General features: G+C 51.4%; 1 pseudogene; it reads right to left on the bottom strand.

The window, feature by feature from the left end:
• Positions 1-12,000: 12,000 nt before the first annotated feature.
• Positions 12,001-14,732, bottom strand: LOC125512941 (annotated as a pseudogene).
• Positions 14,733-23,741: the final 9,009 nt, after the last annotated feature.

Below are 23,741 nucleotides of genomic sequence, written 5' to 3'. Positions count from 1 at the left end.
TCCCCTATGCCTCGGCCATAGGGTCTATCATGTATGCTATGCTATGTACCAGACCTGATGTAAACCTTGCCGTAAGTTTGGTAGGAAGGTACCAAAGTAATCCTGGCATGGAACACTGGACAGCGGTCAAGAATATCCTGAAGTACCTGAAAAGGACTAAGGAAATGTTTCTCGTTTATGGAGGTGACGAAGAGCTCGTCGTAAAGGGTTACATCGATGCTAGCTTCGACACAGATCTGGATGACTCTAAGTCACAAACCGGATACGTGTATATTTTGAATGGTGGGGCAGTAAGCTGGTGCAGTTGCAAGCAAAGCGTTGTGGCGGGATCTACATGTGAAGCGGAGTACATGGCAGCCTCGGAGGCAGCACAAGAAGCAGTCTGGGTGAAGGAGTTCATTACCGACGTAGGAGTCATACCCAATGCGTCGGGCCCGATGACTCTCTTCTGTGATAACACTGGAGCTATTGCCCTTGCCAAGGAGCCCAGGTTTCACAGGAAGACCAGGCATATCAAGCGTCGCTTCAACTCCATTCGTGAAAGTGTTCAAAATGGAGACATAGAGATTTGTAAAGTACATACGGACCTGAATGTAGCAGATCCGTTGACTAAACCTCTCCCTAGAGCAAAACATGATCAACACCAGAACTGCATGGGTGTGCGATTCATCACAATGTAACTAGAATATTGACTCTAGTGCAAGTGGGAGACTGTTGGAAATATGCCCTAGAGGCAATAATAAAATGGTTATTATTATATTTCTTTGTTCATGATAATTGTCTATTGTTCATGCTATAATTGTGTTATCCGGAAATCGTAATACATGTGTGAATACATAGACCACAACACGTCCCTAGTGAGCCTCTAGTTGACTAGCTCGTTGATCAAAAGATAGTCATGGTTTCCTGACTATGGACATTGGATGTCAATGATAACGGGATCACATCATTAGGAGAATGATGTGATGGACAAGACCCAATCCTAAGCTTAGCTCAAAGATCGTGTAGTTCGTTTGTTGTAGCTTTTCTAAATGTCAAGTATCATTTCCTTAGACCATGAGATTGTGCAACTCCCGGATACCGTAGGAGTGCCTTGGGTGTGCCAAACATCACAACGTAACTGGGTGACTATAAAGGTACATTACAGGTATCTCCGAAAGTGTCTTTTGGGTTGGCACGAATCGAGACTGGGATTTGTCACTCCGTATGACGGAGAGGTATCTCTGGGCCCACTCGGTAATGCATCATCATAATGAGCTCAATGTGATCAAGTGGTTGATCACGGGATCATGCATTACGGTACGAGTAAAGTGACTTGCCGGTAACGAGACTGAACAAGGTATTGGGATACGACGATCGAGTCTCGGGCAAGTAACGTACCGATTGACAAAGGGAATTGTATACGGATTGATTGAATCCTCAACATCGTGGTTCATCCGATGAGATCATCGTGGAGCATGTGGGAGCCAACATGGGTATCCAGATCCCGCTGTTGGTTATTGACCGGAGAGGCTTCTCGGTCATGTCTGCATGTCTCCCGAACCCGTAGGGTCTACACACTTAAGGTTCGGTGACGCTAGGGTTGTAGAGATATTAGCACACGGTAACCCGAAAGTTTTTCAGAGTCCCGGATGAGATCCCGGACGTCACGTGGAGTTCCGGAATGGTCCGGAGGTAAAGATTTATATATAGGAAGTCCATTTTCGGCCATCGGGAAGGTTTCGGGGTCACCGGTATTGTACCGGGACCACCGGAAGGGTCCCGGGTGTCCACCGGGTGGGGCCACCTATCCCGGAGGGCCCCATGGGCTGAAGTGGGAGGGAAACCAGCCCCTAGTGGGCTGGTGCGCCCCCCCTTGGGCCTCCCCCTGCGCCTAGGGTTAGAAACCCTAGGGGTGGGGGCGCCACCCTTGCCTTGGGGGGCAAGGCACCCCCTTGGCCGCCGCCCCCCCTAGGAGATTGGATCTCCTAGGGCCGCCCACCCCCTAGGCACCCTATATATAGTGGGGGGGGGAGGGAGGGCAGCCGCACCAAATCCCCTGGCCTCTCCCTCTCCCTCCTGTGACACTACTCCGTCTCCCTGCGCTTGGCGAAGCCCTGCCGAGATCACCGTTGCTTCCACCACCACGCCGTCGTGCTGCTGGATCTTCATCAACCTCTCCTTCCCCCTTGCTGGATCAATAAGGAGGAGATGTCTCCCAACCGTACGTGTGTTGAACGCGGAGGTGCCGTCCGTTCGGTACTAGGTCATCGGTGATTTGAATCACGTCGAGTATGACTCCATCAACCCCGTTCTCTTGAACGCTTCCGCTCGTGATCTACAAGGGTATGTAGATGCACTCCTCTCTCCCTCGTTGCTAGATGACTCCATAGATTGATCTTGGTGATGCGTAGAAAATTTTAAAATTCTGCTACGTTCCCCAACACGTCGTCCTCCCGCCAGGCCCCCGCCGCTCCCGGCCAACCACGGCGCCATGCCATGCCTGGGGGACGCGGCCTCTCATCCGAGCGAGGGGCACGTGGTGCTCCTCTCCACCCCGGCAATGGAGCTGCGGGCGGCCCTTCTCGCCTCCAACGCGGCCCCGATCTAGCTGGGGGGGGGGGAACCGGCCGCAGGTCAACGCGGAGGAGATTGCGCGCGTCATCGAGGCAGAGACCAACATCGCCAGGGGCTACTTCAACGTCGTCCCGTTCTTCCCGGAGGACTTCCTGGTCACCTTCCGGCACCCCCACCACCGCGACGAGCTCACCACCAGGGGCCGCTTCCCGCACCGCAACCTCGACATCCATGCCACCAAGTGGCGTGCCAACGCCCACTCCAAAGTCGCCAAGATGCACTACCACGTCCATCTCTGCTTGGAGAATGTCCCCCTGCACGCTTGGGGAGAGGAGGAGATCGCCAAGATCCTGGGCGAGAACACCATCCTGCACTACTTCGACATTGCTACTTTGCAGAAGGAGGATGCCTCGATGATGAGCCTGTGGGCCTGGACTACCAATTCATCGGCCATCCCCAAGGTGATGTGGTCCACCATCGTCGACAGGCCTGGCCAGCAGCCTATCGGCAGCGCCACCCCTACTAGGCCGGGGCTGCAGGGGCTGGAGGACAGGGTGCTGATCCACCTTGAGCTGATCGAGGACTTCAGCCCGGACGCCGCCGGCAACATCCCGAGGAACGCCTAGCGCCACCCGCTCGACTGGACCAAGGGCGTCATCGACGGCGAGCGGCAGACGAGGGAGAGCCACAGCTCCCCTGCTGCCCGAGGGCGGGGCCAGTGGCGTGATGATGATCATGAGGACCACGACGACCACCGCGGCAGACAGGGTGACCGCGACCTGTCCTGGGCGGGCAGGATCTTTCGGAGCAGATCCCGGGCGGATGGCAACAGGCGTGAAGACAGAGGGCGGCGCGATAAGCAGCGCCGCCGTGATGATCGCCGTGGAGATCGGCGCGATGAGCGTGACGGGAGGCGCAGGCAAAGCGGGTCGGAGCCGTCGCCGACGCTCCTGTCCGGCTCGGGTGCTGCCAGCAACACCTTGGTGCGGGCGACTGAGGGCATGCCGATCGTGGATGCTGCGGTGCCTTCGCCTGTGCGTGGACGTTCCCGCGTTCGTCACCCCTCGCCACGCTCCGAACGGAACCGCTCCAACGACAACCTGACGCCACAGGCTTCTCCACCGCTATCCCCTACGTCGGTGTTGCCGTCCTCGTCAAGTTCAAGGCGCGCTGATGCCCGCTCTGCTGCGAGGGACGCGGCAGTGGCGGTCAGGGTGGAGGGGGCTAGTACGCTGGTGGCCGGTTTGTGCTCTCCTCTGCGGTTGTCTCTCCTAGCACCATCGTTGCCGCGCGCTGCTGGGTTCTCACCATCGCCAACCCCACCAATCTTCCCTGGCTGGACCCCTCCTAGAACCCCGCTCGCTGGCGGGGTGGCTGCAGTGGCCGCGCCAATGGAGGCCCTTTTCCGGGAGCGGGAACGGGCTCTACTTCCAACCCCTCAGTCCTCCCTGGTCAAGGCACCAACAAGGAGACGCAAAACGCTGGCCGGGGTTGCTATCACGTCCCAGGGTGGGGGATTCTCGCTTCGTCGTACCAGTGCCCGCGTTTAGGCGCGCAAGGTGGGCTTCGCCACCTCCATGGCAAAGGAAGCGCAGGGGCTTGTCTGCCGCACTATTGGCATCATCCGCAACAGCGAAGACATCACCGCCCGGGCTCTCGACCAATTTGAGCGTCAGTTCAAGGAGCAGCTGCCCGACAACGTCATGACTGCTCTCCATGGCCTGTTCAAGATCGATGACACGCATGCTGCTGCGGTGGAGGAGGCCCTCATTGGTCATGGGGGCGCAGCAGCGCTGGACCATGAGGAGGAGGTGCAATCCAGCACCTAGGTTGTGTTCGTTTGTTGTGCTGTCAGGGTCTCTAGTTTATCATGTTAGGACAACCAATTAACTTTCTTAGTTGGAATGTAAGGGGATTAAACTGCCCAAACCGACGGGCCACTGTTCACGAGACTATCGCTGCAACTTCGTGTCATTTGGCTTGCTTACAGGAGACCAAACTTGATGTGTTGGACCAGTTTACGGCTTCCTTCCTGGGAGGGGCCAGGCTCAAAAGCTTTGCCCACCGGCCGGCACTGGTCACTAGGGGCGGCATCCTACTGCTTTGGGATGACGGCGTTGTGGCTGTGTCTGATATTGTGCTCTCGGTGTACTGCCTATCCGCCACAGTCCTCATCCGCGAGTCTGGGGTCTCCTTCAAGATCACGGCAGTCCATGGCCCTACTGCTTCCTCTTGCAAAAACGCCTTCTTCGCGGAGCTCCTGGATCAAAAGCCACCTCCAGGGACCAAATGGCTTGCTCTGGGCGACTTCAACCAAATACAACGCGCGCGCGACAAGAATAAGCGGAACATCAACCACGGCCGCATCAACCGGTTCAGTAACACCCTCCACGCGTGCGATCTCAGCGAGATACACCTGCAAAATCATCGTTTCACTTGGAGCAACGAGCGAGACAACCCCACCCTTTGCAAGCTCGATTCATTTTTCTGCAACGCGGATTGGGATCTTGCCTTTGGCACCCACTGTTGGAAATATGCCCTAGAGGCAATAATAAATTGGTTATTATTATATTTCCTTGTTCATGATAATCGTTTATTATCCATGCTAGAATTGTATTGATAGGAAACTCAGATACATGTGTGGATACATAGACAACACCATGTCCCTAGTAAGCCTCTAGTTGACTAGCTCGTTGATCAATAGATGGTTACGGTTTCCTGACCATGGACATTGGATGTCGTTGATAACGGGATCACATAATTAGGAGAATGATGTGATGGACAAGACCCAATCCTAAGCCTAGCACAAGATCATGTAGTTCGTATGCTAAAGCTTTTCTAATGTCAAGTATCATTTCCTTAGACCATGAGATTGTGCAACTCCCTGATACCGTAGGAGTGCTTTGGGTGTGCCAAACGTCACAACGTAACTAGGTGGCTATAAAGGTACACTACAGGTATCTCCGAAAGTGTCTGTTGGGTTGGCACGAATCGAGACTGGGATTTGTCACTCCGTGTAAACGGAGAGGTATCTCTGGGCCCACTCGGTAGGACATCATCATAATGTGCACAATGTGATCAAGGAGTTGATCACGGGATGATGTGTTACGGAATGAGTAAAGAGACTTGCTGGTAACGAGATTGAACAAGGTATCGGGATACCGACGATCGAATCTCGGGCAAGTATCGTACTGCTAGACAAAGGGAATTGTATACGGGATTGATTAAGTCCTTGACATCGTGGTTCATCCGATGAGATCATCGTGGAGCATGTGGGAGCCAACATGGGTATCCAGATCCCGCTGTTGGTTATTGACCGGAGAGGTGTCTCGGTCATGTCTGCATGTTTCCCGAACCCGTAGGGTCTACACACTTAAGGTTCGACGATGCTAGGGTTATAGGGAAAGTATGTACGCGGTTACCGAATGTTGTTTGGAGTCCCGGATGAGATCCCGGACGTCACGAGGAGTTCCGGAATGGTCCGGAGGTAAAGATTGATATATAGGAAGTATGGTTTTGGCCACCGGAAGTGTTCCGGGCATCACCGGTAGTGTACCGGGACCACCGGAGGGGTCCGGGGGTCCACCAGGTGGGACCACCAGCCCCGAAGGCCTACATGGGCCAATAGTGGGAAGGGACCAGCCCCTATGTGGGCTGGGGCGCCTCCCACCAAGGCCCAAGGTGTCATCAAGAGAAGAGGGGGCAAACCCTAGGCGCAAATGGGCCCTAAGGCCCACCCTAGGTGCGCCCCCTCTCTCTCCCCCTTGGCCGCCTCCCAGATGGGATCTGGGGGCTGCCGCCACCCCTAGGGAGGGAACCCTAGGTGGGGGCGCAGCCCCTCCCCTTCCCCTATATATACTTGAGGTTTGGGGCTGCCCAACACATGTGATTTGCTCTCCCTGTTGGCGCAGCCCTACCCCTCTCCCTCCTTGTCTCTCGTAGTGCTTGGCGAAGCCCTGCTGGAGTCCCGCGCTCCTCCACCACCACGCCGTCGTGCTGCTGCTGGATGGAGTCTTCCCCAACCTCTCCTTCTCCCCTTGCTGGATCAAGGCGTAGGAGACGTCATCGGGCTGTACGTGTGTTGAACACGGAGGTGCCGTCCGTTCGGCACTAGGATCATCGGTGATTTAGATCACGACGAGTACGACTCCATCAACCCCGTTCACTTGAACGCTTCCGCTTAGCGATCTACAAGGGTATGTAGATGCACTCTCCTTCCCTTGTTGCTAGATTACTCCATAGATTGATCTTGGTGATGCGTAAATTTTTTTGAATTTCTGTTACGTTCCCCAACACCCATGTGCTGCATGCTCTTTCCACTTCGCTGTCGGACCACTGCCCTCTCCTTCTCGCGGATGATAGTGGACCAAGGAGACCGCGTTGCTTCAAGTTTGAGAATTTTTGGATGTCCATGCCGGGCTTCCAGGAAGTGGTGGACAAGGCTTGCAGCGAGGTGTGCCCTCATGTGGAGCCGTACCTGCGACTCTTCTACAAGATGAAAAAAGTTAGTGTCAGGCTAGCGGAGTGGAGTCGAAATCTTTTCTCAAAGGCGAAGCTTCACTTGCATGCGGCCCTCTTGGTGATACTCCGCCTTGACGTCGCCCAAGAAGACCGGGAGCTCTCGCCTGGGGAGAAACACTTGAGGGCAAAGCTAAAGAGAAGGGTGGTCAGTCTTGCGGTCCTTGAGCGGGCGAGGAGACAACAATGCTCTAGGATCTCAAACTTAAAGGAGGGAGACGCCAACACCAAGTTTTTCCATCGAAGGGTGAATGCACGCCGGAGAAAGAACCACATCCATAGAATTAAGCATAACGGTGGCTGGGTCACTGGGCATGAGCAGAAGGAGGCCTTGATGCACGAGCATTTCACCAGCGTGATGGGGCGTGGGACTTCCTATCCCGTGGACTTCAACTGGGACGCTCTCGACTTTGGTAATCATGACCTCTCCGACCTCGACAGCCCCATATCTGAGGAGGAAGTGAGAGCTGCCATCAATGAGATGCCCAATGACAAAGCGCCCGGCCCAGACGGTTTCACTGGAATTTTTTTCAAGAAATGTTGGCTCACTATCAAAACTGACATCATGCAAGCCATCCACTCCTTCAACAATTTGCATTCGACAAACCTGCACTGGCTCAACGCTGCGAACATCGTGCTTCTCCCCAAAAAAGATGGGGCGGAGGAGATAGCTGACTACAGACCTATAAGTCTCATCCATGCCATCCCCAAGATCATCGCGAAGGTCCTTGCTCTACGGCTTGGCCCTCACATGCACGTCCTCATCTCCAGCGCGCAGAGTACCTTCATCAAGAGAAGATGCATCCATGACAACTTTATGTATGTGAGGGGCCTTGCCCGCCGCCTCCATAAAAACAGAACTCCAGCACTGCTATTCAAGCTCGACATCCGCAAGGCGTTTGACTCTGTCAAGTGGGAGTACATTATTGACCTCCTGCAGCGGAGGGACTTTCCTCCGCGCTTTAGGGAGTGGATCACGGCCTTGCTCCGTTCATCTTCCTCGCGAATCCTCCTCAACGGGGTCCCAGGACCTATTATCAGGCATGGCCGCGGCTTTCGGCAGGGAGATCCGATCTCTCCCCTGCTCTTTGTCATTGCCATCGACCCTTTGCAGCAAATGATCGACCTCGCGACCCGTCGTGGACTTTTACACAAGCTTCGAGGGCGTCGTGCCATTCTTCGCACTTCCCTATATGCCGACGACGCGACGGTCTTCATGGCTCCTATTAAGGAGGATATCGACAACTTCGCTCAGATCCTAAACTACTTTGGCAAGGTCACGGGCCTCTGCACAAACTTCCAGAAAAGCTCGGTCATCCCAATTCGATGTAGAGACATCAACCTCGACCACATCCTAGCAGCCTTGCCGGCCTCCCGCGCAGCTTTCCCCATCAAGTACTTGGGGCTACCTTTATCGGTTCGGCAGCTGAGGCGAGGCGAGTTCCAATTCCTTGAGGACAAAGTGGCGGCCAGGCTGGTGCCGTGGGACACGGAGAATATTACCGCCATTGGCGCGGGGCGCTTGTCAAGTCCGTGCTAACCTCTCAGGTCATTTACCACATCATCGCCCTTTGGCCTCCATCGGGCACCCTGCTGAACATCACAAAATTGGAGAGGGCATTCCTATGGGCGGGCTCTAATAAGACAACTGGGGCCAAGTGTAAGGTTAACTGGGATCAGTCTGTCAGCCGACTGACCTCGGAGGGCTTGTCCTGGACTTGGCTAAGTTTGCGAGAGCCCTTCGCTTAGATGGTGTGGTTCGAGTGGACTGAACCTTCCAAGACGTGGATTGGAATGGACAACCCTTGTGATGAGCTTGACCGTGATCTATTCTACGCCTCGACGCGCATAACCATTGGCAACGGGGCATGCGCTCCATTTTGGGACTCCCCATGGGTTAATGGCGAGAAACCTTCCATCATAGCACCTCTCATCTTCGAGGCCTCCACGAGGAAGAAATGGAAGGTACAAGAGGCCATGCATGCGGGCGCGTGGCTGTCCAAAATCAAGCTCCCAACAACTGGACAATGGAGCACATCCGGCGGCTTGTCACGCTTTGGGCTCGGGTAAGGGCCATCCCCCTCGTGGTGGACGCCGAGGACACCATCACCTGGAAGCATACTGCCAGCGGAATCTACTCCGCCACATCCACGTACAGTGCGCAACTCCTTGGGTTGGTCAGCTCGCCCATGGGCTTCGCCGTTTGGAAAGCATGGGCTCCCCCTAAGATGAAATTCTTTGCTTGGCTGGCAATCCAAAACCGAGTCTGGACGGCGGATAGATTGGAGAGGAGAGGGTGGCCGAACTGCGGTCTATGCCCACTCTGCAAGCAGACGTTGGAATCGGCGAGCCACATCTTCTTCAAGTGTCGGTACTCCATTAGACTATGGGGCATGGCTGGCTCAAACTAGACTACCTCGACATCTCCTCCTGGATCACGATGCGCTCCATCAAGGACTGGTGGCTCAACATGTCCAACTCCAGCATGCCCAACCGGAAGGCGATGGCTTCTCTTGCTATGCTGACGTGCTGGACCATTTGGTGCGAGAGAAATGCATGGGTGTTTCGTCACAAATCCACGCTTCCGTCTGTATTGTTCTCCAACATTAAGAGCGACGCCAACCTTTGGGTAATTGCGGGTGCTAAGCACTTGGGTCAAATCATGCGGGGAGAGTAGTGGCTTTGTAATATTTTCTTTCGCTTTTCTTGTAAAAGCAACTCTAAACTCCTTCTTAATTAATGGATGAGGCAAAGCTTTTGCCTCCGTTTCGAAAAAAATAAACAAAGCACAAACTGCCAAACCGATAGAAGATGATGAAGAAATTTCTCTTACAAAGAATGTCAAAATAAAAACGAGATATAAGAGAGAAGTGGGAACACACCAAGTCCATGTCAAGGAAGAAAACAGGAGTAGCCACACCTAACACTAGGCAATAGGGAAAAAATCATCTTTGCCCCCCTCAAACATCTATATATTGTGATTTGCCCCCTCAAAAGATCTGGGCTAGCTCTGCCACTGCTAGGCAACTCAGACTACCAACCAGGTACGGAACGAAACCGCACGATGACTACCAAGCAGAAGTATTTTGTGTGAGGAGAGAGAGAGAGAGAGAGAGAGAGAGAGAGAGAGAGAGAGAGCACCCCTGTGGAGTTGTAGCAGTGGCGTGTCGCGTTGAGGGAGGTCTGCGAGTCGATTTTTTTGGTTGGCGTCCACGAGGAGCGGAGGGGAGCGGCCGTCGTCGCACTCGAGCTCGAAGCGCAAGCCGTTGGCGCCGGCTTCAACACGGTAGCAGCCCGCGCCGATGCGGAAGGGGTAGGGGATGGTAATGTTGCCGCACCTGTCGCGGCATCCCGGCAGCGCCACGCGCTGAGCCGCCGCCACAAGCAAATGCAGCACGATCAGGAGAAGCAGTACAGTGCTCGCCATCCTTGAAATGCTCTTCTCTGGCTGGTTGCTCTTGCTCTGCTCCGATGTGCATACGGGGCGAGTTCAGCGAGTGGTGCACTGACGGTGGATGTGTCTAGGAAGAGAGAGCAAGGAGAGAAGACGAGAGTAGATGCTTGAGTGCTTGAGTTGGCTGGTCTTCAAGGATTGGCCCAAGTTGTCAAGTGGGCCCATTAATGCTAAGCCGGCTGACGGGTCGGCCGCGCGTCGCGCCGGTCGCGTGCGCAGCGTCTGATACGCATCCACTGGCTCCTATTGCATCCACGACGCACATGTTGGTGGGCCCCGACGGCCTCTTGTCTCTCATTCTTTTTCTCATGTCTTTCGCTGCAATTGCCATGAACGGCTCGTCCGAGCTCCCGTCCCTTCCCCTCTCTCTATTTTTTCAGACCTTTCCTGATAGGCCTTGCTGGATTGTCTTGAGCCCGGTGTTCTTGTCACAGAGACGCAGAACACGCAGCGGCGCCCCAACCACTATACATGTGTATAATCTACGTATGTGGCACGCCCTTTGGTCACTGCCCGTGCGTGAGTAGTGGGCACGATGTTAGCCCACGATTGGCCCTGGTAGTGGCACACCATCACTCTGTAAACTATATATATATATCCTCAGCCGCAGAGCTAATCAAAGTGTGTTGAATCCTATAGCTTCTTCTCCCTCCGTCACGCTAGGCGGTTGCTGAAGCCGTAGATGGTGAGGCGCGGAGGGGAGAGGCCCGAATCGGATTCGTCGCACTCGAGCTGGAAGCCCCCCGGGTCGCGGTAGCAGCCTACGCCGATGCCGAAGGGGTAGGGGACGCTGATGTTACCGCAGCTGTCGGGGCACCCCGGCGCCATGGGCGACGGCTGCCGCTACCGCGACCACCAGCAAGTGCAGCACGACCAGCAGCAGTACGACGGTCGCCGTTCTCGACATGCTCTTCTCTGGTTGCTCGCTCTGTTGCGAGATACTATATACTAGCATACTGCATACGAGGCAATGGAGTTCGTTGTATGGTGGACTGGTGATGGAGTTCAGGAGAGGTATGCATATCGAACCGGGAGGAAATAGGTAGGTTGGTCTTGGCTAGTCTACCATTTTGGAAAATTTTGCTCATTTCAAACACCGATTACACTCATTTCATAAAACTAATTTAAATGATTGATTTCACTAATTTAAAATAATAATTTCACTCATCTCAAATAAATAGAACTACTCATTTGTAAAACCTAAGTTATGTCCTTTTTCAAAATAAATTTATCACTCATTTCAATTTAAAGCATGTTTCACACATTTCAAAAACCTAATTTCACTCATTTCAAGAAGCTGAGATTTATGAAATATAACGGAAATGGAAATGAATGGAATAAGCAAACTCGTGAAACACATACTGAAATAATCAACTGCACAAATATCATTTTCAAGTTCAGTATATTTCACAAAATATCAGTTGCACGCACTGAAGATGGCAACTTCACAAATAAGTCGTTTCACACACTGAAATATATTGAGTGAAATTAATGGATTGAAACGTGTTTGAAATGTATCCAGTGTCGCCCACGAGTGACAATGGAGCGAGATCCAGTTTTTTCGGGAGGCACATCCGAAATACTTTACACATTTGTATCAGACTTTAAAAAGGAGTCCCACCAAACATGAGAACAATCTACAAACTAAAAGGCCTTGCAGGAAAAAATTCTACAAGCTAAAAGTGTATGTGCTACCCTCTTCGAGATCAAGCACGTCATGCGGTTTGAACTTATAACTCACATCACGTTGTTGCTCTCTACCAAGCAAACTTTGCCCCTCCTCCGGATCACCAGCACCAGCCTGGCCCCATGGGTGCCTCTGGTACCTTCTCAACGCCTCCAACCTCTTGGCAACTTCCTTCATCGACGAAAGCTCCTCGCCGCTCATGCTCACGCATCGCATCATGAGGTGCGTGATTTCTTCCAATGCCTCAGGCCCCATCTCATTTCTCACCTGGCTGTCAAGGAGCTCGTAGTGTCCACCAACCTTCGCTGCTGTCATGAATCCGGACACGAGGCTCCTTCCCTCCTCTGGCCCGTCGAAGCGGATCGGCTTCTTCCCTGTAAGGAGTTCTAGCAAAACGACGCCAAAGCTGTACACGTCGCTCTTGTCCGTCAGCTGGCATGTCATGAGGTACTCCGGGTCCAGATACCCGCAAGTTCCCTGCACCAATGTCGCAATCTCAACCTCGTCGTTTGGTGCCAGCTTGGACGCCCCGAAATCCGTGACTTTGGCAGTGAGGTTGTCGTCAAGCAGGATGTTCGCCGTCTTGACATCACCGTGGAGGATCGGAGGTGAGGCTGACGAGTGCATATACGACAGCGCCTCCGCAGACTCCGCCGCTATCCGAAGGCGGGTATCGAGTGCCTTGTTATTGTCGAGGCCCTCACCACCATGGATGTAGTGGTAGAGGGTGCCGTTGGAGACGTACTCATATACCAGCATTGGCACCTCCACCTCGAGGCAGCAGCCGTGCAGCTTGACGACGTTCCGGTGGTTGATCTGGGAGAGGATGAGCATCTCTCTCGCGAACTCCTTGGTCTCGGTCGCCTCCATCACTTTGGACTTCTTGATGGCCACCACCGCCTTGTCCTCGAGGACGCCCTTGTACACGATGCCATGGCCGCCCCGCCCGAGGATCTGATCGGCAGAGAAGTTGTTGGTCGCCTTCTCGAGCTCTTCTTCAGAGAATATCTTGAACCCGCCACCACCACCTCCGGCAGTGCCGCTGTAGGAATGCATCTGCTGCTGCAGGATGACGCCTCCGTTGTGCTCGAAGAAGCTCTGCTTTGCCTTGATGAGCTTCCGCTTCTGCAGCCCTAGATAGAGCCAGAAGCACATGAACACCAACAAGAACACCCCCACGCTGACTCCTGGATATGCCCACATTGCATACTTTATCATTAGTCTAGATTCCCGGTAAGAACAATATCTGTAAATAGGATGGACGAAAAGAAATTGCATGAGGAACCAAGAAGACAAGTGGAATGTGTTACCTGTAACGACCTTGAGAGCTAAGGTGAACTTGTCCTTTGGCCGGCAGCCATCCTTACTGGTGGCATCTCCACTTGTCCCGGGATGGCACTGGCAAGTGTAGCTTCCCTGCGTGTTATTGCAGACCCCGTAGCACGGGTATTCGCCTTTCAGTTGGCACTCGTTGATGTCTTCAGTTTGCAAAGCAATTTCGACATTTCATCAGGCAAATCGCAAATGTAGCAACAGAGCACAACACTTCATAATTCATTTGGGAATCAGAGTCTGTACCTGTGCATCCACCGTCGAGGACCTCGAGGTAGGGGTTGCCGTCGTAGCCCTGGGAGCAGTTGCACCGGTACCCGAGGCCATTGGTGACATTGAAGCACTCGCTATGAGCGCCTCGGCAGGCGAAGTCCGTCGTGTTTTGCCTAGCGGCGCTGCAGTTGCCGACGTTCCGGATGGCCCAGTCGAGCACGACGGGCACGTCGAAGTCGTCAGTGCGGTTGAGGAAGACTCGGTCGTTGTAGCTGAACCAGTCCTTGTCGACGAGGAACACGTAGCGGCACGGCGTGCTGTTGGAGTAGAAGGTGTAGTCCTTCCCTCCCGGCGGAAAGTTGCGAATGGTAGTCTCGTAGAAAAGGAGGCCGGGGGGTATCTCGCTCTTGCAGCAACCGACGCCGGTGCACGGGCCTGGCATGGCCTCCCGCGAGGGGCGGCACACGGACATGCAGCCGCTGACGTAGTAGCCGGCACCGTCGACGAAGTAGCCGAGGTTGGGGCAGCCGAGCGCGACGAAGCGGTTCTTGGTGGACGAGAAGAGGTAGGGGGTGCCTAAGAGGGACATGTACGCATTGTTGGTGTTCCGCCCGACGATTCCCCCTGTGGACTTGTAGCACCGGCGTGTGGCGTTGAGGTAGGCGCGGGCCTCGCCGTCCTCGAGGGAGAGGTCTGCGAGTTGGTTATTTTGGTTGGCGGTCACGAGGCGCGGAGGGGAGTGGCCGTCGTCGCACTCGAGCTCGAAGGGGCTGTAGGCGCGTGCATCGCGGTAGCAGCCCGCGCCGATGCCGAGGGGTAGGGAACGGTGATGTTGCCGCACCTGTCCCGGCACCCCGGCCGTGCCACGGGCAGCTGCCGCTGTGCCGTCGCCGCCGCCGCCGTCGCCACCAGCAAGTGCAGCACGATCAGCAGCAGCACTACGGTGGTCGCCATTCTCGAGATGCTCGTCTCTCCCTCTCTCTCGTTGGTTGCTCTGCTCCGATACACAGTACTATATATACTAATACAGAAATATACACATTGGCTAGTTCAGTGCATGATGATTGATGGACCGACGATGAATGTAAGGCCAACTCCACGCGCGACCCCATTCTGTCCGGCCCCATTCGCTAGGGGTAAAACAAACAAATGAGCCGGCACAGCGCGCGACGGCCCAAATCCATCTGATCCGTTTTGTGTCCGGGCCGATTCATTTCAAGCGTAAACTTGCGCTGGGTTTGGGTCGCGTCGGACATCAAACAGACGCGCGCCTCGTCCGCGTCGAGGCCGCGTGGCACGCGGCCACCTACCTCCCACCCGCCCACATCAACGCGCACGCGCGGGTGGCCCCGCCTGTCGTCCGCCCAGGCGAGGGGTCGCGGTCCTTTTTAAATGGGAACCCTAGACCGGTCATCATCCACTGCCCCACGCCACCCCGCGGCCTCCTCGAAACCCGACAGCCCAAAGTCCCAAACCCTAGCCAAGAACTCGCCGGCCGGCCGCCCGCAGCCATGGGGCCTATGGAACTACGGCCGCAAAGGCAAGCACGACCGCGAGGCTGGTTCCTCGTCGGGACGCCGCCGCGGCTCGGTGAAGAAGGAGGAGCCCGCGTCGCCATCGCCACCACGTCGGGCCCCCGCGCCGCCCGCGTTCTCCATCGCGCCCACGGCCCGCGAGCGCGACCGGCACTACATCGAGGCGGCCGTCTGCCGCCGTTATTGGGAGACGAGGACGCCGCTCCCTGGAGCGACGTCCACCTCCCCAATAACTGGCACCTGTCGGCCGACCGCGTGCCGATCCCGCCGGTCCCGCTGAGCGGCCGTGCGCCCGCCAGGAGATCGAGCGCCGCCGCTCCTCCGGACGACCTCTACTACGACGAGAGGTACGCCCCCGACTCGCCATTGTGGGACACTTGGTTCCGCGATGAGCACGAACGTGCGGCGGGCGTCGTTCTTCCGCACGGGCACGTCGACGGGGCCGCGGGGCCACGTGAGCCCGAGCGGCTCCCCAGGCGCGCGGGCGTACGCGGGTGCGCGGCCTGACGCACGCCGTCGCCGTCGCCATCTCCATCGCCACCCCACCTCCTCGCATGACAACGGAGGAGGAGGCCCGGCTCATGCACGTGTCATGGAGGACTCCATGAACACGCACGATGAGCGCCAATGGCCGGGCCTCGAGGAGACGATGGCCCTCTCTGCGGTCGGCGACGTCGCCATCCCGAGGTGGAGATGGTGCCAAAGGAGGAGGTGGTGGAGGAGCCGCTGGTAGCCGCGTTCCACCCTGACCTGATGGGCCAGGGGTGGAGCTGGTCGTGTTGGAAATATGCCCTAGAGGCAATAATAAATTAGTTATTATTATATTTCCTTGTTCATGATAATCGTTTATTATCCATGCTAGAATTGTATTGATAGGAAACTCAGATACATGTGTGGATACATAGACAACACCATGTCCCTAGTAAGCCTCTAGTTGACTAGCTCGTTGATCAATAGATGGTTATGGTTTCCTGACCATGCACATTGGATGTCATTGATAATGGGATCACATCATTAGGAGAATGATGTGATGGACAAGACCCAATCCTAATCATAGCACAAGATCGTGTAGTTCGCATGCTAAAGCTTTTCTAATGTCAAGTATCATTTCCTTAGACCATGAGATTGTGCAACTCCTGGATACCGTAGGAGTGCTTTGGGTGTACCAAACGTCACAACGTAACTGGGTGACTATAAAGGTGCACTACGGGTATCTCCGAAAGTGTCTGTTGGGTTGGTACGAATCAAGACTGGGATTTGTCACTCCGTGTGACGGAGAGGTATCTCTGGGCCCACTCGGTAGGACATCATGATAATGTGCACAATGTGATCAAGGAGTTGATCACGGGATGATGTGTTACGGAACGAGTAAAAGAGACTTGCCGGTAACGAGATTGAACAAGGTATCGGGATACCGACGATCGAATCTCGGGCAAGTATCGTACCGCTAGACAAAGGGAATTCTATACGGGATTGATTAAGTCCTTGACATCGTGGTTCATCCGATGAGATCATCGTGGAACATGTGGGAGCCAACATGGGTATCCAGATCCTGCTGTTGGTTATTGACCGGAGAGTCGTCTCGGTCATGTCTACATGTCTCCCGAACCCGTAGGGTCTACACACTTAAGGTTCGGTGACGCTAGGGTTATAGAGATATTAGTATGTGGTAACCCGAAAGTTGTTCGGAGTCCCGGATGAGATCCCGGACGTCACGAGGAGTTCCGGAATGGTCCGGAGGTAAATAATTATATATAGGAAGTGCTATTTCGGCCATCGGGACAAGTTTCGGGGTCACCGGTATTGTACCGGGACCACCGGAAGGGTCCCGGGGGTCCACCGGGTGGGGCCACCTGCCCCGGGGGGCCACATGGGCTGTAGGGGGTGTGCCTTGGCCTATATGGGCCAAGGGCACCAGCCCCAAGAGGCCCAGGCGCCAAGAGAAGAGGAAAAGGAAGAGTCCTAAAGGGGGAAGGCACCTCCGAGGTGCCTTGGGGAGGAGGGACTCCTCCCTGGCCGCACCCTTCCTTGGAGGAAGGGCCAAGGCTGCGCCCCCCCTCTCCCTTGGCCCTATATATAGTGGGGGGAAAGGCCTAGGGGGCTGCCCATAACAGATGATCTGATCTCTGCCTGTTGGTGCAGCCCTCCCTCTCTTTCTCCTCATATCTCGCGGTGCTTGGCAAAGCCCTGCAGGATTGCCACGCTCCTCCACCACCACCACGCCGTTGTGCTGCTGCTGGATGGAGTCTTCCTCAACCTCTCCCTCTCTCCTTGCTGGATCAAGGCATGGGAGACGTCACCGGGCTGTACGTGTGTTGAACGCGGAGGTGCCGTCCGTTCGGCACTAGGATCATCGGTGATTTGGATCACGACGAGTACGACTCCATCAACCCCGTTCTCTTGAACGCTTCCGCTTAGCGATCTACAAGGGTATGTAGATGCACTCTCCTTCCCCTCGTTGCTAGTCTCTTCATAGATAGATCTTGGTGACACGTAGGAAAATTTTGAATTTCTGCTACGTTCCCCAACAGTGGTACCAGAGCTAGGTCTATGCGTAGTTTCTATGCACGAGTAGAACACAAAGTAGTTGTGGGCGTTGATTTTGTTCAATATGCTTACCGTTACTAGTCCAATCTTGATTCGGCGGTATTGTGGGATGAAGCGGCCCGGACCAACCTTACACGTACTCTTACGTGAGACCGGTTCCATGACAAACATGCACTAGTTGCATAAGGTGGCTGGTGGGTGTCTGTCTCTCCCACTTTAGTCGGATCGGATTCGATGAACAGGGTCCTTATGAAGGGTAAATAGCAATTGGCATATCACGTTGTGGTCTTTGCGTAGGTAAGAAACGTTCTTGCTAGAAACCTATAGCAGCCACGTAAAACATGCAAACAACAATTAGAGGACGTCTAACTTGTTTTTGCAGGGTATGCTATGTGATGTGATATGGCCAAAGGATGTGATGAATGATATATGTGATGTATGAGATTGATCATGTTCTTGTAATAGGAATCACGACTTGCATGTCGATGAGTATGACAACCGGCAGGAGCCATAGGAGTTGTCTTAATTTATTTATGACCTGCGTGTCAACATAAACGTCATGTAATTACTTTACTTTATTGCTAACCGTTAGCTGTAGTAGTAGAAGTAATAGATGACGTGACAACTTCAAGAAGACACGATGATGGAGATCATGATGATGGAGATCATGGTGTCATGCCGGTGACGATGATGATCATGGAGCCCTGAAGATGGAGATCAAAAGGAGCAATATGATATTGGCCATATCATGTCACTATTTGATTGCATGTGATGTTTATCATGTTTATACATCTTATTTGCTTAGAACGACGGTAGTAAATAAGATGATCCCTCATTAAAATTTCAAGAAAGTGTTCCCCCTAACTGTGCACCGTTGCGACAGTTCGTTGTTTCAATGCACCACGTGATGATCGGGTGTTTGATCCAAACGTTCACATACAACGGGTGTAAGACAGATTTACACATGCAAACACTTAGGTTGACTTGACGAGCCCGTTGCGAAGGTTCGTTGTTTCGAAGCACCACGTGATGATCGGGTGTGATAGGTGTGAGATTCTAACGTTCGAATACAACGGGTGTTGACGAGCCTAGCATGTACAGACATGGGACACATGTGAAACACTTAGGTTGACTTGACGAGCCTAGCATGTACAGACATGGCCTCGGAACACGGAAGACCGAAAGGTCGAACATGAGTCGTATAGAAGATACGATCAACATGAAGATGTTCACCGATGATGACTAGTCCGTCTCACGTGATGATCGGACACGGCCTAGTTGACTCGGATCATGTAATCACTTAGATGACTAGAGGGATGTCTATCTGAGTGGGAGTTCATAAGATGAACTTAATTATCCTGAACATAGTCAAAAGGTCTTCGCAAATTATGTCGTAGCTCGCGCTTTAGTTCTACTGTTTAGATATGTTCCTAGAGAAAATTTAGTTGAAAGATGATAGTAGCAATTATGCGGACTAGGTCCGTAAACTGAGGATTGTCCTCATTGCTTCATAGAAGGCTTATGTCCTTAATGCACCGCTCAGTGTGCTGAACCTCGATTGTCTGTGGATGTTGCGAACATCTGACATACACATTTTGATAACTACGTGATAGTTCAGTTAAACGGTTTAGAGTTGAGGTACCGAAGACGTTTTGAAACGTCGCGAAACATATGAGATGTTTCGAGGGCTGAAATTGGGATTTCAGGCTCGTGCCCACGTCAAGAGGTATAAGACCTCCGACGATTTTCTTAGCCTGCAAACTAAGGGAGAAAAGCTCAATTGTTGAGCTTGTGCTCAGATTGTCTGAGTACAACAATCATTTGAATCGAGTGGGAGTTGATCTTCCAGATGAGATAGTGATGTTTCCGAAGTCATTACCACCAAGCTGCTAGAGCTTCGTGATGAACTATAATATATCAGGGACATATATGATGATCCTTGAGATATTCGCGATGTTTGACACCACAAAAGTAGAAATCAAGAAGGAGCATCAATTGTTGATGGTTGGTGAAACCACTAGTTTCAAGAAGGGCAAGGGCAAGAAGGGATACTTCATGAAACGGCAAATCAGCTGCTGCTCTAGTGAAGAAACCCAAGGTTGAACCCAAACCCGAGACTAAGTGCTTCTGTAATAAGGGGAACAGCCACTGGAGCAGAATTACCCTAGATACTTGGTAGATGAGAAGGCTGGCAAGGTCGATAGAAGTATATTGGATATACATTGTGTAATGTGTACTTTACTAGTACTCCTAGTAGCACCATGGGTATTAGATACCGGTTCGGTTGCTAAGTGTTAGTAACTCGAAATAAAAGCTGGAATAAACGGAGACTAGCTAAAGGTGAGCTGACGATATGTGTTGGAAGTGTTTCCAATGTTGATATGATCAAGCATCGCACGCTCCCTCTACCATCGAGATTGGTGTTTGCGTTGAGCATAGACATGATTGGATTATGTCTATCGCAATACGGTTATTCATTTAAGGAGAATAATGGTTACTCTGTTTATTTGAATAATACCTTCAATGGTCTTACACCTGAAATGAATGGTTTATTGAATCTCGATCGTAGTGATACACATGTTCATGCCAAAAGAATAGTAATGATAGTACCACCTACTTGTGGCACTGCCACGTAAGTCATATCGGTATAAAACGCATGAAGAAGCTCCATGTTGATGGATCTTTGGCTCACTCATTTTTGAAAAGTTTGAGACATGCGAACCATGTCTATTGGTGTATATGCATGAAGAAACTCCATGCAAATGGACCGTTTGGACTCACTTGATTTTGAATCACTTGACATGCAAATCATACCACATGGGCAAGATGACTGAAAGCCTCGTTTTCAGTAAAATGGAACTAGAAAGCAACTTGTTGGAAGTAATACATTTTGATGTGTGCAGTCCAATGAGTGCTGAGGCGTGTAGTGGATATCGTTATGTTCTTACTTCACAGATGATTTGAGTAGATGTTGAGTATATTTACTTGATGAATCACGAGTCTGAATTATTGAAAGGTTCAAGTAATTTCAGGGTGAAGTTGAAAGATCGTCGTGACAAGAGGATAAAATATTTATGATATGATCATAGAGATGAATATCTGAATTACGAGTTTGGCACAGAATTAAGACATTGTGGAAATTGTTTCACAACTAATACAGCCTGGAACACCATAGTGTGATGGTGTGTCCGAACATCATAACTGCACCCTATTGGATATGATGCATACCATGATGTCTCTTATCGAATTACCAGATAGTTTATGGGTTAGGCATTAGAGACAACCACATTCACTTTAAATAGGGCACCACGTAATTCCGATGAGATGACACCGTATGAACTATGGTTTAGAGAAACCTAAGCTGTCATTTCTTAAAAGTTTGGGCTGCGACGCTTATGTGAAAAAGTTTCAGCTGATAAGCTCGAACCCAAAGCGGATAAATGCATCTTCATAGGACAAAACAGTTGGGTATACCTCCTGTCTCAGATCCGAAAGAAATAGGATTGTTTCTTAGAATCGGGTCCTTTCTCGAGGAAAAGTTTCTCTCGAAAGAATTGAGTGGGAGGATGGTGAGACCGTGAGAGGTTATTAGTCTCTTACTAGTGTGTGGAGGGAAAGGAGTTGTTCTGTGGAAATACACCAATGAAGGGAAGTTAATGAAATGATCATGAATTAAGATAAGTCCATACAAATACGTGATGACCAAGGTGCATATATTCAGAGTGAAATATTGTCTTGGAAGTCATTTGCTAGAAAGAATACGAGATTGGAGAAGGTGGTTGGGCTGATTCCAAATGGTGCGCAATATATGGAGAGGATACATATAGGAAAAAAGTGTGAAGTTGGAGAATACTTGATCGTGTAAGGTGTTAGGTCATATGATTTTTTTAAAAGGGAGTGAATGATGGTGTTCACCATTAAGAAAGCTCGACTTGTGTTAGATGTTTCCCGACAAGTTCAAGGAGTTGACTATGAGACTTTCTCACTTAGCGATGCTAAGAGTCTGTTGGAATTATGTTAGCAGTTACTGCATTATTTATGAAATCTTGCAGATAGGATGTCAAAACATTGTTTCCTCGAGATTTTCTTGAGGAAAGGTTGTATGTGATACAACCGGAAGGTTTTGTCAATCCTGAAAGATGCTAATAAGTATGTAAAGCTCCAGCAATCCTTCTAAGGACTGGAGTAAGCATCTCGGAGTTGGAATGTATGCTTTGATGAGATGATCAAAGATTTTGGGTGTATACAAAGTTTATGAGAAACTTGTATTTCCAAAGAAGTGAGTGGGAGCACTATAGAATTTCTGATGAATATATGTTGTTGACATATTGTTGATCAGAAATGACGTAGAATTTCTGGAAAGCATATAGGGTTATTTGGAAAGTGTTTTTCAATGGAAAGCCTGGATTAAGCTACTTGAACATTGAGCATCAAGATCTATAAGGATAGATCAAAACGCTTAATGGTACTTTCAAATGAGCACATACCTTGACATGATCTTGAAGGTGTTCAAGATGGATCAGTCAAAGAAGGAGTTCTTGCCTGAGTTGTAAGGTATGAAGTTAAGACTTAAAGCTCGACCACGGCAGAAGAAAGAGGAAGGACGAAGGTCGTCCCCTATGCTTTTGTCATAGGCTCTATACGGTGTGCCATGCTGAGTACCGCACCTGATGTGTGCCTTGCCACATATCTGGCAAGAGGGTACAAAGGTAATCTAGGAGTAGATCACCAGATAGCGGTCTAAATTATCCTTAGAGGAATAAGGATATGTTTCTCGGTTATGGAGGTGATAAAGAGTTCGACGTAAAGAGTTACGTCGATGCAAGCTTAACACCTATCCGGATAGCTCTGAGTAGAGATACCGGATACGTATAATGGAGCAACAATTTAGAATAGCTCCAAGTAGAACAGTTATTTGAAATGGCTCCAAATGTAGCGTAGTAGTTGCATCTACAAGATGACATAGAAATTTGCGAAGTACATACGGATCTGAATGTTGCAGACCCGTTGACTGAAACCTCTCTCACAAGCATAACATGATCAAACCCAGAACTCTTTGGGTGTTAGTCACATGGGGATGTGACCTTGAGTGTTAATCACATATCGATGTGAACTGGATTATTGACTCTAGTGCAAGTGGGAGACTGTTGGAAATATGCCCTAGAGGCAATAATAAATTGTTATTATTATATTTCCTTGTTCATGATAATCGTTTATTATCCATGCTAGAATTGTATTGATAGGAAACTCAGATACATGTGTGTATACATAGACAACACCATGTCCCTAGTAAGCCTCTAGTTGACTAGCTCGTTGATCAATAGATGGTTACGGTTTCCTGACCATGGACATTGGATGTCGTTGATAACGGGATCACATCATTAGGAGAATGATGTGATGGACAAGACCCAATCCTAAGCCTAGCACAAGATCATGTAGTTCGTATGCTAAAGCTTTTCTAATGTCAAGTATCATTTCCTTATGGACAAGACACAATCCTAAGCCTAGCACAAGATCATGTAGTTCGTATGCTAAAGCTTTTCTAATGTCAAGTATCATTTCCTTAGACCATGAGATTGTGCAACTCCTGGATACCGTAGGAGTGCTTTGGGTGTGCCAAACGTCACAACGTAACTGGGTGGCTATAAAGGTACACTACAGGTATCTCCGAAAGTGTCTGTTGGGTTGGCACGAATCGAGACTGGGATTTGTCACTCCGTGTAAACAGAGAGGTATCTCTGGGCCCACTTGGTAGGACATCATCATAATGTGCACAATGTGATCAAGGAGTTGATCACGGGATGATGTGTTACGGAACGAGTAAAGAGACTTGCCGGTAACGAGATTGAACAAGGTATCTGGATACCGACGATCGAATCTCGGGCAAGTATCGTACCGC

Source organism: Triticum urartu, chromosome 6, assembly GCF_003073215.2.
Source record: "Triticum urartu cultivar G1812 chromosome 6, Tu2.1, whole genome shotgun sequence".
NCBI classification, from domain to species: domain Eukaryota; kingdom Viridiplantae; phylum Streptophyta; class Magnoliopsida; order Poales; family Poaceae; genus Triticum; species Triticum urartu.
The sequence above is the reverse complement of the archived record's forward strand: the minus strand, read 5'-3'. Positions and strand labels throughout refer to the sequence as shown.